The following is a 14048-nucleotide window of genomic DNA, read 5'->3' on the forward strand; positions in this document are numbered from 1 at the left end:
CTGCCCAGGGTGTGAGATGAGAGCTGAGACAGCTGGAGGGCAAAAAGAGCTCTCTGTGGGGATGCAGGAGGAGGGCGGGCTTCCTGCCCAGCTGTTAGCCTCAGATCTGTCTGGCCTGTGTTTACTCGCTGTCTTCCAGCAGCCAGACTGGAGAAACCTCCACAGCCAGCACCCGGGGAGCCATGATTCCCCACCCCTGCTCCTCTCAGCTCCAAGACCACAGCACTTTCAACAAATCCCAGCGCCCACCCAGACGGTGCTGTCTTGAAGCAACCTCAAAACTCTAGGGTGATGACCCCTGAACGCCTTGCAGGAGAGGGCTGTGATGGCCAGCACCCACCACCCTCTTCCCAGCCCTCCTCTGTCCAGCCAGCCCCTTCTGCACCCCTGCAGACGCTGGCCCTCCTCCCAGACCCTCCCTCCTCCTCCCAGACCCTGCCCCCTCCTCCCATCCCCGCCTCATCCTCCCAACCCCGGCCCCTCTTCTCAGGCCCTCCTCCGTTCTATCAGACCCTCCCCATCTTCCCAAACCTTCCCCCATCCCCTCAGCCCCTCCCCCATCCTCAGCCCCTCCCTCATCCTCCCTGACCCCTGGCCCTCCCGCCCCTTCCCATCATCCCAGCCTGCCCCCATAGCCATCCGGCCCCACCCCCTCATTCACCCGGCCCTCCTCCAACAGCTAACCATTTATTCAGTGAGTACAGAGCAGCACTTGCTGTGCGCTGGGCTCTGAACAGGTGAGCACTCTCAGGTCTCACCTGTGCTTTGAGGGTTTGAGGGGATGGTTCTGTGGGAAAAGCAGATAGACCCAGCTGACTGATTGTGTGACCCTGGTCATATGACCTTGGTCCTTGGGAGTCAGCATCAGTGAGTCCTCCTGCGTGGCCAGGTGTGCGGGGCGCTGCCTGGAGCTGGGGACCAGAAGGGGGTGGGCTGGGAGGGGCCGCCAAGTCCAGCAGGGTCGGTGCAGAAGACCCAGGATGGGCTGTGTGCAGGGCGGTGCTCAGCTACTCTCTGCAGCTCCCTAGCTCCCTCCCCCGAGCCTGTGAGGAAGGCAAGCTGCAGCCCGGTGGGGAAGCCAGCTCTGCCCACTGCCCCCAGGCCGCTGTCCCTCTGGACCTCTGATCTCCCTGAACCCAGCTCCTGGAGGGGCCTCAAACCCCAGGGGGTTCCATTCCTATGAGGGGGACCCCTCGGAAAGCACTTCTCACCCCAAAGTCAGGTTCCACCCCGCACTCTCCTGGTGCTCCTGGATGCAGGCTGCATGGGTCCCTCAGCAGGGCTGCTCAGGCCTGCAGCAGCCCACCCCAGGTGTGGGGCGCTCTCCACCTCATTGACAGGAGCACACTGTGAGGCCACGGGCTCCTCAGCCTGACCTCAAAGCTGCCCCCCCTCCATCACGAGGCATGGGCACCAGGGCCACTGAGCAAGCCCAGGACTTCAGTGAGCCTCTTGGGAAGAGAGGCCTCCCTTGGGATGGCCTAGTAATCACTGCGGTCCTCACGGGGTCTGCACTTAAGGAGCACCGACTGTATGCTGAGACTCTGCCAGACCCCTCACCTACATGCCCTGTGGATGGCCCCATTGCTGAGTGACTTCCCCGAGCTCACACAGCAGCATGGAGGCTAGCCCACCAGTCTCCCCACCCTGGGGCCTGCCCACTGGGCCGCTTTCGCAGGGCTTGGGTGGAGAGGAATGAAAAGGGCAGTCAGGGCTGCATGGGAACCCCGTCCAGCCCTTGGCACACAGTGAGGGTACACAGGCAGTGTCCACCCCCAGGGATCCTGGAGAGACGGCCACAGGAGGCCAAATAGGTCACCGTTCCAGGTGAATTTGCATTTCCTAAGAAAACAATTTAAAAACCTTCAGTCAGCTCACTGACATCACTTGGCCCTTCTTCCCGATGCAGCCACTCAGATTCCTCCCAATTTCACACCCAGCTCACAGCTCCGCCGCCCCCTCCCCTCGGCCCACTGCCACCACAGCCTCTGAGCTGTGGCTCTGCCCAGCCTCTGGGCCTCGTCCTCCCCGTCTACGGGCCTCATCCCCCACATTCTCACCCTCCAAAGTCTCCCCCCAGGCTTCTTAGCCCCTTCTGCCACCTGCTGTTCCCTCTGCCTGGAACGCCCTCCTGTCCACCCTTCCCTGGACTCCGTCACCACTCTGCCCCCTTCCCCTGGCACTCCACAGGGACTCAGTTACACACCGGCTGAGTGTCAGCAGCTGGGGTGGCTTCGGGCACCTGGTGAAGGCCGTCAAGTCAATTCCTAATCGTGGCAATGATCCCACGTGTGCCAAGTAGAACTGCTCCACAGGGTTTTCTAGGCTGTGATCTAGATTGCCACGTCTTTCTTCTGAGGTGCCTCTGGGTGGGTTCGAACAGCCAACCCTTTAGCTAGTAGTTGGGTACTTAATTGTTCGCACCACCCAGGGGCCCCTCGGTGACGGCAGCCAACTGTGATTCCGCACTGTGTTGGCTTTGTACCCGAGCAGAAGTGGTGATCTATTTTCCAATGGAGCCCCTCCCACACTGCATCGGAAACCCTAACCTGATACACCATCATAGCACCTCGCCCGGAGCCCTGGTGGCGTGGTGGTTAGGCGCTCAGCTGCCAGCCAAAAGGTCAGCAGTTTGAATCCACCAGCCACTCCTTGGAAACCCTACGGGGCAGCTCTGCTCTTACCTGTAGGGTCCCTGTGAGTCAGGAACTGACTGATGGCAACGGGTAGCCCCTCACAGGCTGCCCCCCTGAGGAGGGGGGTGTTCAGTGTCCACAGAGAGGGGGTTCTGGGGGCCAAATCCCAAGTCCAGCTCTGCTTCTGGCCACTTCCCTTCACTTTGTGATTTCTAGAAGACAAAGGAAGCTCTGATGAAGTGCTTCATGTGTGGGCAGCAGTTCAGACGTGTGGGCCCCCACCTAGTTGACCCAGCAGGCCCTGCCTTCATCTGCCTTCATCCTCCTCTCTCTCCACTCCCCACTCCCTGCGGCCGGATGTCTGTTCCAGCTCCACTGTGCCCCCTCCCCCCTCCCACACACACACTCTGTGGGTCTTCTGGCTTCTCACCAGGGCTTTCACCCCTACTCTTCCTTTTCAGTGGTTTGGCCTAGAGGCCTCCTCCTCCAGGAAGTCTCCCCTGAGTGTGCACCCCACTCTGGCTGCTAGGTGCCCACCCCATAGCTCTGCCTGTTATTGTTGTCAATTCCAACTCACAGAGACCCCATGTGACAGTGTAGGACCGCCCCGTAGGGTTAATGTCTACAGGAGCAGATCGCCAGGCCTGTCTCCCGCGGAGCTGCTGAGTGTGTTCAAACTGCCAATCTTTCAGTTAGCAGCTGGACATTTAACCATTGAGCCACCAGGGCTCCTTATACCCCGCCCAGCACTTCTCTTTCTCTGGTATTAACAGACATCTGGAGTGCTTGCTCTGAGCCAGGCACCCTTTAGAGGGAGGGCCTGGTAACTCACCCTCACACCCCCCTGCCCCCATTGTTATTGTCTGTTTGCAGACAAGAGAGCTGATGTGCCATTGGGTAACTCTCCCAATGTCACAGGCTAGCAGGGTGGGGTCAGGATTCAAACCAGGGAGTTGGCTCTCTTGATCTGCACTGGCCTGGCCTGCCCACTGCCCATCTCCCCAGGGCCCGAGCCTCCAGGCGGGGCTGCGTCTGCCTCCCTGTGTGGCTTCGAGTCCCCGCTGAGCCCACAGCCCACAGCAGAGTGGGGCTCAGTCATGTTCTGTGATGCCCAGCCGCCCCCACCCACATGACATCATTAGGTAAGAGTCTCAGTGAATGCTCAGGTGCCAACCAAAAGGTTGGAGGTTCGAGCCCACCCAGAGACACTTCAGAGGAAAGGCCTGGTGATTTACTTCCCAAAAATCAGCCACTGAAAACCCTTCGGAGCAGAGTTCTACTCTGACACACGTGGGGGTCGTCATGAGTCCGAGTTGGCGGCCACTGTTTTTCTCTGCTTTGCAGGTGGGGAGACTGAGGCACAGATAGCTGCAGTATCCCTGTGTTAGCAGCAACCTGTCAGAACCGGAATCAGCAGTGCTCCTGAACGTGAGTTGGCAGTGCCAGCAGGTCCCACAGGCTCAGCTTTGCCTTTCTCACCTGAAGGAGATACCCCGAATGTGCATGATTAAGTGAGCTGAGCCGTACAAGGCAGAGTGTCCTGACTTTACCCTCACCTGGGTATCTGTTTCCATCTGAGGCCTGGCGCGTCCAGCTAGCCCTCAGGTGCCCTGATGCCGCCTGCCTGGGTCCGCACATGGAGCCACAGCGTACCAGGCGTGTAGGATGCTTGGCAAGGACCATGTCTGTGGAGATGCCCCGTGCACGGCCGGCCCCTGCGGCTGGTGGTTTCTAACCCCTTCGCTCTCCACCTGGGGGACCCCAGGCTCCAGGATCTCACCTCCTTCTCCCTCCCCCCTGCCTCTCAGGCCTGGAAGGTCTCTGCCCCCTCCCGGTGCCCCTGGGGCAAACCTCTCTCAGGCCTCAGTCTGCCCTCCTCCTTTTCTGTGGCTCAAAGGAAACCTCTTATTTAAGGATTTTTTTAAATCAGAGTTACGCACGCACGTTCTTTAAGGAGCTTCATGGTTCCTGAGGTTTGTTACAAAAGCTGCGTCCCCACCCCCATCCCCGCCATCTCTCCTCAGAGGTGAACACTCCCTTTTTTTTTTTTGAACAATTCTTTTGGTATCTGCCTTTCTGTTCCTAAACGGCATTCTCGAATTGCTGCTTCTTGATTTTTCAGCTTAGGCAACATCTATTGCTTTCTTACGGAGGGGGAGGTGTTCACTTTCTCTCATCCCCTGCCCCACCCTGCCTTCCTCCCATCGCCCCCTTGCCCCCCAAACATGACGACAGTGTGACTTGTGTTAGACCCACACGATTCTGTGAACATTACTCACATGGGCTCCATGCAGCGTCGTAGGATAACTTTTCCTTTCTTAACATCTGTCACGGGCTGAATTAGGTGGTCCCCCAAAATGTGTGTCAACTTGGTTAGGCCATGATTCCCAGTATTGTATGGTCGTCCTCCATTCTGTGACTGTAATTTAATGTTGAGAGGATTAGGGTGGGATTGTAACACCAGCCTCACTCAGGTCACCTCCCTGATCCAAGGTAAAGGGAGTTTCCCTGGGGTGTAGCCTGCATCACCTTTCATCTCTCAAGATAAAAGGAAAAGGAAGCAAGCAGAGTTGGGGACCTCATACCACCAAGAAAGCAGCACCAGGAGGAGAGCAGGTCCTTTGGGCGTGGGATCTCCGCGCCCGAGAAGCTCCTTGACCAGGGGAAGCTTGAGGACAAGGACCTTCTGCCAGAGCCGTCACAGCGAGAAAGCCTTCCCCTGGAGCCGAAGGCCTGAATTTGGACTTGTAACCTACTAGACTGTGAAAGAAAGAATAAATTTCTCTTTGTTAAAGCCCTCTACTTGTGGTATTTCTGTTACAGCAGCACTAGATGACTAAGACAACATCTTACCCCCTAAAGTTATCAATTCTTATTTTATTTCAATTTATTTCATGTGTTATTGTTGTTAGGTATAGCCAAGTTGGTTCTGACTGATAGCGACCCTATGCACAACAGAACTAAACACTGCCCGGTCCTGCTCCATCCTCACAATGGCTATGTTTGAGCCCATTGTTGCAGCCACTGTCAGTCCATCTCGTTGAGGGTCTTCCTTTTTTTTGATGACCCTCTACTTTACCAAGCATGATGTCCTTCTTGAGGGACTGGTCCTTCCTGATAACATCTCCAATGTATGTGAGACAAAGTCTTGCCATCCTTGCTTCTAAGGAGCATTCTGGCTGTACTTCTTCCAAGACAGATTTGTTCATTCCTCTGGCAGTCCATGGTCTATTCAGTATTCTTCGCCAACACCACAATTCAAAGGCATCAATTCTTCTTCCTTATTCATTGTCCAACTTTCACATGCACGTGAGGCGATTGAAAACACCTTGGCTTAGGTCACGTCCACCTTTGCCCTCAAGGTGACATCTTTGCTTTTTAACACTTTAAAGAGGTCTTTTGCTGAAGGCCATGTAGTTATAGTTTATTCAACCAAAAACTTTGTGTATCGTCTAAATCTCCGGTTAAGACCTCCGGACGCATCAGACATTCCATATCAAAGACCACAGCCTTCAGTGTGGATTATACCTCACTGTAAAGAAAACAAAAATCCTCACAACTGGACCAATGAGCAACATCATGATAAACGGAGAAAAGACGGAAGTTGTCAAGGATTTCATTTTACTTGGATCCACAATCAACAGCCATGGAAGCAGCAGTTGAGAAATCAAAAGACCCATTGCATTGGGTAAACCTGCTGCAAAGGACCTCTTCAAAGTGTTGAAAAGCAAAGATGTGACCTTGAGGATGAAAGTGTGCCTGACCCAGGCCATGGTGTTTTCGATCGCCTCATATGCATGTGAAAGCTGGACAATGAATAAGGAAGGTCGAAGAAGAATTGATGCCTTTGAATTGTGGCATTAGTGAAGAATATTGAATATACAGTGGACTGCCAAAAGAATGAACAAATCTGTCTTGGAAGAAGTACAACCAGAATGCTCCTTAGAAGCAAGGATGGCGAGACTACATCTCACTTACTTTGGACATGTTGTCAGGAGGGATCAGTTCCTGGAGAAGGACACCATGCTTGAGTAGACAGTCAGTGGAAACGAGGAAGACCCTCAAGGAGATGGACTGACACAGTGGCTGCAACAATGGGCTCAAGCATGACAACGATTGTGAGGATGGCGCAGGACCGGTGTTTCGTTCTGTTGTGCGTGGGGTCGCTGTGAGTCGGAACCGACTTGACGCCACCTAACAACAATGGCCTCTAAGTGTTCAGGTGAAAGGAAGAGTCACAGGTCTCTCACTTTAAATCAAGAGCTAGAAATGATTAGACACTCGGCTGCTAACCGAAAGGTAGGTGGTTCCAATCCAGTGGCGGTGAAGGCAGTTCTACTCTGTCCTGTAGGGCCGCTGAGTTGGAACCGACTTGAAGGCACACAACAACAACAGCACTTTGTAACTTTGCCTTCCCTGAATGATCTCATTTCATCCTGTCTCAGTCATCTAGTGCTGCTGTAACAGAAATATCAGAAGTGAACGGCTTTAACAAAGAGAAATTTATTTTCTCATACTCTAGTAGGCTAGAAGTCTGAATTCAGGGGGCCAGCTCCGGGGAAGGCTTTCTCTCTCTGTGTCGGCTCTGGGGACAGGTCCTTCTCATCAATCTTCCCCTGGACTAGGAGCTTCTCAGTGCAGGGACCCCAGGTCCAAAGGGTGAACTGTTCTCCTGGCTCCTGTTTCTTGCTGGTATGCTGTCACCCTGTCTCTCTGTTCACTTCTACCTTTTATATCTCAAAAGAGATTGACTTGAGACAAATCCTAATCTTGTAGATTCAGTCCTGCCTTATTAACATGACTGTCTCTAATCCTGCCTCATTAGCATCGTAGAGCTAGGATTTACAACACATAGGAAAATCACACAGTACTGGGAATTGTGGCCTAGACAAGTTGACAGATATTTTGGCAAACACAATTCAATCTATAATACATCCTAACAAGACCCACTCAGCTGTGCACCATCTGTGTTCCCGGCTTGAGTCCACGTCCAGGCTGCTCGAGGTGAAAAGAGAGCTGCTCATGTGGGCACAGGAGCCCGAGGTCAGCAAGGAAGAGACCTGTGGCCATCCCGAGCCTCACAACCACCCTGTGAGGAAGGGCAGCTGCCCTGCTTCACCGGCACAGACAGAGCCACGTGGCCAAGTCAGAGCTGGGGTGGCAGAGGCGAGGTGGGAATGCAGGTCGGTTAGGACCCAAGCTTTCACTAGGCACCTGGGCCAAGTGTCAGGGATGAAAAGACACATCAAAGAGACCCAGTCCTTGGGGGCTGACGTAAATCAATGGCAGAGAGGAACAAAGAGGGCAGCCCTGCCTGAAGGGTCAGGAAAGGCTTCCCAGAGGAGGCGGCATTTGTCCTGGGGAGGAGGGGATGTGCATTCTGACAGTGGGTTCCCGGAGGCCTGCAGGCACAGCCATGTTTGTGCACCCCTCAGATTCCGGGGCCCCCTCCTGGGCTCCCAAAGCTGCCGCTGGCCAAGCGGAGCACCAGTCCCCCACCCACAGCTGCCTCTCCCAGACCTGGTTTTAGACCCAGTTCAGCTCCAAAAGCTCTAAAAGCAAACCCATTGTTAAGATATCGGCTAACTTGAATCCCAGCCACAAACAGGCCCCCTTCTTCGACACCAGAATAGTAAACGGCTCTATTTGTGGATGGCACCAGCCCTCGGATGACCAGGGTACATCAGTGCTTCCTACCCAAATATAGGATAAAAATGCAGCCAGAGGCACGATGCGATTATTCTCGTAAAAAGTCGTCTTCCTGTTGGGCCACAGCAGGGTGCCAGGCTTGCAGGAGGAGGCAGACCTCAGCGAGAGCTGCCACCCTACTCGGCAAGGGGACGGTGCCTGAAAGAGTGTGTTACCGCTATCAGTACTTTACCGGTTTACAAAGCCACTGGATGGGGGAGCTGGAAGGAGCTTTCTGGACACCTTAATATTAACAATAAAAACAGCGCCTAGCTATTTAAGGGCTTGGTAGACAGTCAGCGAAAAAAAGGCAGACCCTCAATAAGATGGATCGACACAGTGGATGCAACAATGGGCTCAAACATAGCAAGGATTGTGAGGATGGCGCAGGACCAGGCAGTGTTTCCTTCCATTGTACACGGGGTCACCATGAGTCGGAACTGACCCGATGGCACCTAACAGCAGCAACAACAGTTATTTATTGGGGTGGTGCAGGTGGTGTGTGCTTGACTACTAACCTAAAGGTCGGCGGTTTGAACTTACCCAGTGGCACCTCGGGAGGAAGGCCTGGCAATTGCTTCTGTAAATATCACAGCCAAGAAAACCCTATGGAGCAGTTCTACTCTGTAGCACATGGGGTCGCCATGAGTCAGACTCGACTCCACAGTAACGGGTTAATTAATTATTTCTTGCGAACTTGCTATGTGCAGGTACCTTGCCGAGGGCTTCGCCTGCATTCTCTCAGCCCACCTAACAACTGCAAGAGAGAGGAGGATTTTACCTTTTAGATAAGCAAATTGATTGAATTGTGTCCTCCCAAAATATCTGTCAACTTGACTCGGTCAGGATTGCCTTGTATGATTGTATGATTGTCTACCATTGTAACCTCTGATGGAATTTCCCCATGTGTTGTAAATCCTACCACTATGATGTAACACGACAGATTAGTGGCAGTTATACTGATGAGGTCTACAAGGTGAGATAGTGTCTTAAGCTAATCTCTTTTGAGATATAAAAGAGAGAAGCGAGCAGAGAGACATGGGTACTTCACACCGCCGAGACACGGGTACTTCCCACCAGTGCTGGGAGCAGAGCGCGTCCTTTGGACCTGAGGTTCCTGCCCTGAGAAGCTGCCAGACCAAGGGAGGACTGATTCATCACAAGGACCTTCCTTCAGAGTCGACAGAGAGAGAGAGCGTTTCCCTGGAACCCGCGCCCTGAATTCAGACTTCTAGCCTACGGGACTGTGACAGAATAAACTTCTCTTTGTTAAAGTCATCTACTTGTGGTATTTCTGTTATAGCAGCACTGCATGACTAAGACAAGGGGTAAGTGACATGTCCACCCAACTAGCAAGGAGGAGGTTTGGGATTTGAATTTGGGTCCCTTGATCCCCAGTGGTCACAGGTTCACTTTCTCCCTGACATTGCTGCTTCATCTTGCCAGCCCTCCACATCTCAGTCATTCTCAAAGGCTACCTCTTCCAGGAAGCACACCCTGCCTGTTCTGCCAGGGCAGGGGTCACATTGAAAGACGGTCCCTGCCAGACTGGGAGCTCATGCGTGTGGTTCTTTCAATTATCTCTGAAGCCTAGCCCCGACAACTCACGCAGGGAGGGTTTGCAGGTGCAGGCTCAGAAGGATCAATAAGCAAAACAGACTTTCAGTCTATAGGAAAGGAAACAGGCCCAAGGGGAGGACCGGTGGGCAGTATCGTGCAGTGGTCAGGGCCTTAGAGCCCAGGCTCAGGGACCCAGATTTCGGTTCACACACTGGCACCTGTTAGACGTGCCTGTGTGGCGCCTCAGCTTTGCCATGTGTTATGGATTGAATTGCGTCCCCCCAAAAGAGGTTTTGGGACTCTCACCCCTGTGCCTGTGGAGGTAAACCCGTCTGGGATCAGGATTATCTTTGTTCCGTGAATGTGGCCACATCAGTGTAGTGTGTGTCCCAAGTCCAGTCACTTCTGAGTGGTATAAACAGCAGCAAAGACACTGTGCTGGCTGTGTGTTGACTGGCTGGGCACGATTCTCAGCGGTTTGGCAGTTATGATATAGTTGGGCAGCTTTTTAATGATGCGATCACCCCCGTCATGAGATCTGGTATAATGTGGTCACCGCCATGATGAGATCTGTTGTGAGCAGCCAGTCAGTTGAAGGGGAGTTTCCTTAGGCATGTGGCCTGCATCCAGTATAAATGGACTTTCTGACAAGGCTCGAGAGCTTCTGCTCGCTCTGAACCCTACGGCGGGGTCCTGTTCATCTGACCTCCGGTTCTTGGGACTTGAGCTAGCAGCTTACCTGCTGTCTTACCTGCCAATCTTGGAATTTGTCAGCCTCCACAGCCTGTGAGCCAAGGGCCTGCTGTCTGCCCAGCCCATCCTGTATTTGCTGGCACCTGTGGCTCCGTGAGTCAGGAGGAGCCGCCAGCCTGACCCACAGACTTGGGACTTTCCAGCCTCTACAACCGAGTGAGCCATTTCCTTGGTATAAATCTCTGTATATAATTATGCCCTGCACTGGTTTTGCTTCTCTAGAGAACCCAGCCTAAGACAGACACTGAGGCAAGAAGAACAAATGAGGAGAGACATGCCACGTGAAGATCCCAAGGAACCAAGGAATGTCGGGGCTGCAGAAGCTGAAAGAGAGAGGGACCTTCCCCCAGAGCCCGCAGAGAGAGAGGGCGAGCCAGTACCCTGGAGGTGGACTTCTAGCCTCCTGGACTGAGAAAATAAATTTCTCTTCTTCAAAGCCACCCGCTTGTGGCATTTCTGTTACAGCAGCACTCGGAGACTAAGACTCCGTGTGTGTGTTAGAGGGACGCCAAGCATGCTCCCACCCCAGGGCTAGTGCGAGTGTTAAACTGAAGCTCAGGCCCCTTGAGCACTTAGCATGTGCCCCAAAGCCAGCGCCCCACAAATGTTTCTCTTTATTGGCCTGAGAAAATAGACCTCAAGTGCATGGCAAATGAGGGGAAAAGCAGATGTAGCTCCTCGTTTTATCTCCATGTGCCCCAGGTGTGATTTCATGGGTCTATCAGGGACTGCTGACCACAGAGAGAATCCACGGGAAGTCCACGACCAGCGACTAGAGAATCCACAGGCCTGACTGAGCAGCCAGCCTGCACCACACGCGCTGTGTACGTGGGGGGCAGTGTGTGGGCACGCTCTGGGCATACGTGTCGGCAGTGGGCACAGGAGTCTGCATGAGAAGACATGATGCGAGGTTGGGCTGATCCACGCTGTTATGTGTGTCAAGTTATAGCGACCGTATATGACAGAGTGGAATGCCCAGTAGGGTTCAAAACACCTCTGGAGATGAAATAACGTCAGTGAGGGGGAAAGTCCACAAAGATGCATCAGGCCCACACTCAACAGATGGTCCACCCGGAGCTGGCAACCCTCTGAGTGTGTGCCATCTGCACACTCAGGTGTGATATCTGCGCATATGCTGCCCATGTACAATCGTGTCTGTTTTGTGCACACTTTGTGTGTGCATGTATGCACCCATGTATAGTGTGTGTGCGCACACTATGCATATATGTTGTGTGTGCATGCTCGTGTGCACTGTGCGTGCTCTCATGTGTGCTGTGTGCACTCACATGTGTGCTGTGTATGTACTCCTCTGGCTGTGTGTCCATGCGCTTGTGTGTGCAGTGTGTGTATTCACATGCTGTGTGCACACTCACATATGCAGTGTGTGCACTCAGGTGTGCTGTGTGTGCATGTATGTGTGCTTCGTGTGGGATTCACATACCATGTGTGCACCTTCACGTATGCTGTGTGTGTGAACACTCGGATGCTGTGTGTGCATTCACATGTGCTGTGCGTCTGTGCACTCATGTGTGCTGTGTCTGTGCACTCACGTGTGCTGTGTGTCTGTGCACTCACGTGTGCTGTGTGTCTGTGCACTCACGTGTGCTGTGTGTATCTGTGCACTCACATGTGCTGTGTGTCTGTGCACTCACATGTGCTGTGTGTCTGTGCACTCACATGTGTTGTGTGTGTCTGTGCACTTGTGTGCTTTGAGTGTGGTAAACTTGCATCACAAGGCCCTCCTGACTGAGATGTCCCTGAAGGCTGGCGGGGGCCTAAGGGGAAGCTTGGTCACTGCCATGTGGGTGCAAGGATGGCAGGCCACCAGAGAGGACATGCTTCTCCATCTTTGGAGGGTACCAGCACTCAGGGAAACCAGTGGCCATGTTTCTCTCATCCCCACTCCCATCCTCGCTTCCTCCCTTCCTCCCCGCGTCTTCACACCCCTGGGCATCTTGGCATGCCTTGACGTGGATTTGTGGCTTCGGTTTGGAGTGATCAGGCAAGAATGGACCCCAGATTTTTAGAGTTACAGTGACTAGAGGGGTTCCCAAGTCCCAAGCAGAGTATGTTTGCTGAGCAGCTATGAGTGCCAGGCTGGCTCTAGGGGTCCAGTGTGATTTAAACCAGCACCATGGCTCCTGGGCTGACATTTTAGCAGAGTCACCATCCAAAAGAGTGAGCAGAACCAGGAGTGCCCTGAGGAGCAGGCCTGGCCTGGCCGGGCTTCCTGCAGCAGTGAGGTGATGAGCTTGGACAGTGTATGGGGTCCTGAGGCAGCTGTAACAGATGACGCAGACTTCACGGCTTAAACAACACACCTTTATTCTCCTACCGTTCTGGAGGCTAGGGTCTGAGCTGGGTCTCACAGGGCTAAAGTCAAGGTGCCGCCAGGCAGGTTCCTTCTGGAGGCCCCAGGGGCTCTGTTTCCTCGCCTTTTCCAGCTTCTAGAAGTCGCCTGCGTTCTTTGGCCCCCTTCTTGCACCACTCCAGCCTCTTGCTCCGGTCATCACAATTTCTGCTACTTTTCCTCGGATGCTCCTGCCTCCCTCTTATAAGGGTCCCTGAGATGCACTGAAGGAGACCTGGTGGTGCAGTGGTTAAGTGTTTGGCTGCTAACCGAAAGATCAGTGATTTGAACCCACCAGCTGCTCCATAGCAGAAAGATGTGGCAATTTGCTTCCATAAAGATCACAGCCTTGGAAACCCTGTGGAGCAGTTCTACTCTGTCCTACAGGGTCACTGTAACGGATTGAATTGTTTCCCCCCCAAAATTTGTGTGTCAATTTGGCTAGTCCATGATTGCCAGTATTGTGTGATTGTCTACCATTTTGTGATCTGATGTGATTTTCCTAGGTGTTGTGAATCCTCCCTCTGTGATGTTAATGAGGTGGGATTAGTGGCAGTTATGTTAATGAGGCAGGACTCAATCTACAAGATTAGGTTGTGTTTTAAGTCAGCCTCTGTTGAGATAGAAGCCAGTAGAGAGACATGGGGGACCTCATACCACCAAGAAAGTACAGCCAGGAGCAGAGTGTGTCCTTTGGACTCAGGGTCCCCATGCTGAGAAGCTCCTAGACCAGGGGAAGATTCATGACAAGGACTTACCCCCAGAGCTGAAAGAGAGAGAAAGCCTTCCCTGGGAGCTGGCACCCTGAATTTGGACTTCTAGCTGCCTAAACTATGAAAAATAAACCTCTGTTTGTTGAAGCCACCCACTTGTGGTATTTCTGTTATTGCAGCACTAGATGACTAAGATAGTTGCTATGAGTTGAAATTACTCGATGGCAATGGGTTTTTGGTTTGGTGATGCTCTGGGCCCAGGATGACTCTGGATCGTCTCCCGTCGCAAGATCCTTCACTTTGTGCATCTGCACGGTCCTCTTTGCCATGGAAGTCACATATGCACAG

Source organism: Elephas maximus, chromosome 5 (assembly GCF_024166365.1).
Source record: "Elephas maximus indicus isolate mEleMax1 chromosome 5, mEleMax1 primary haplotype, whole genome shotgun sequence".
Lineage (NCBI taxonomy): Eukaryota > Metazoa > Chordata > Mammalia > Proboscidea > Elephantidae > Elephas > Elephas maximus.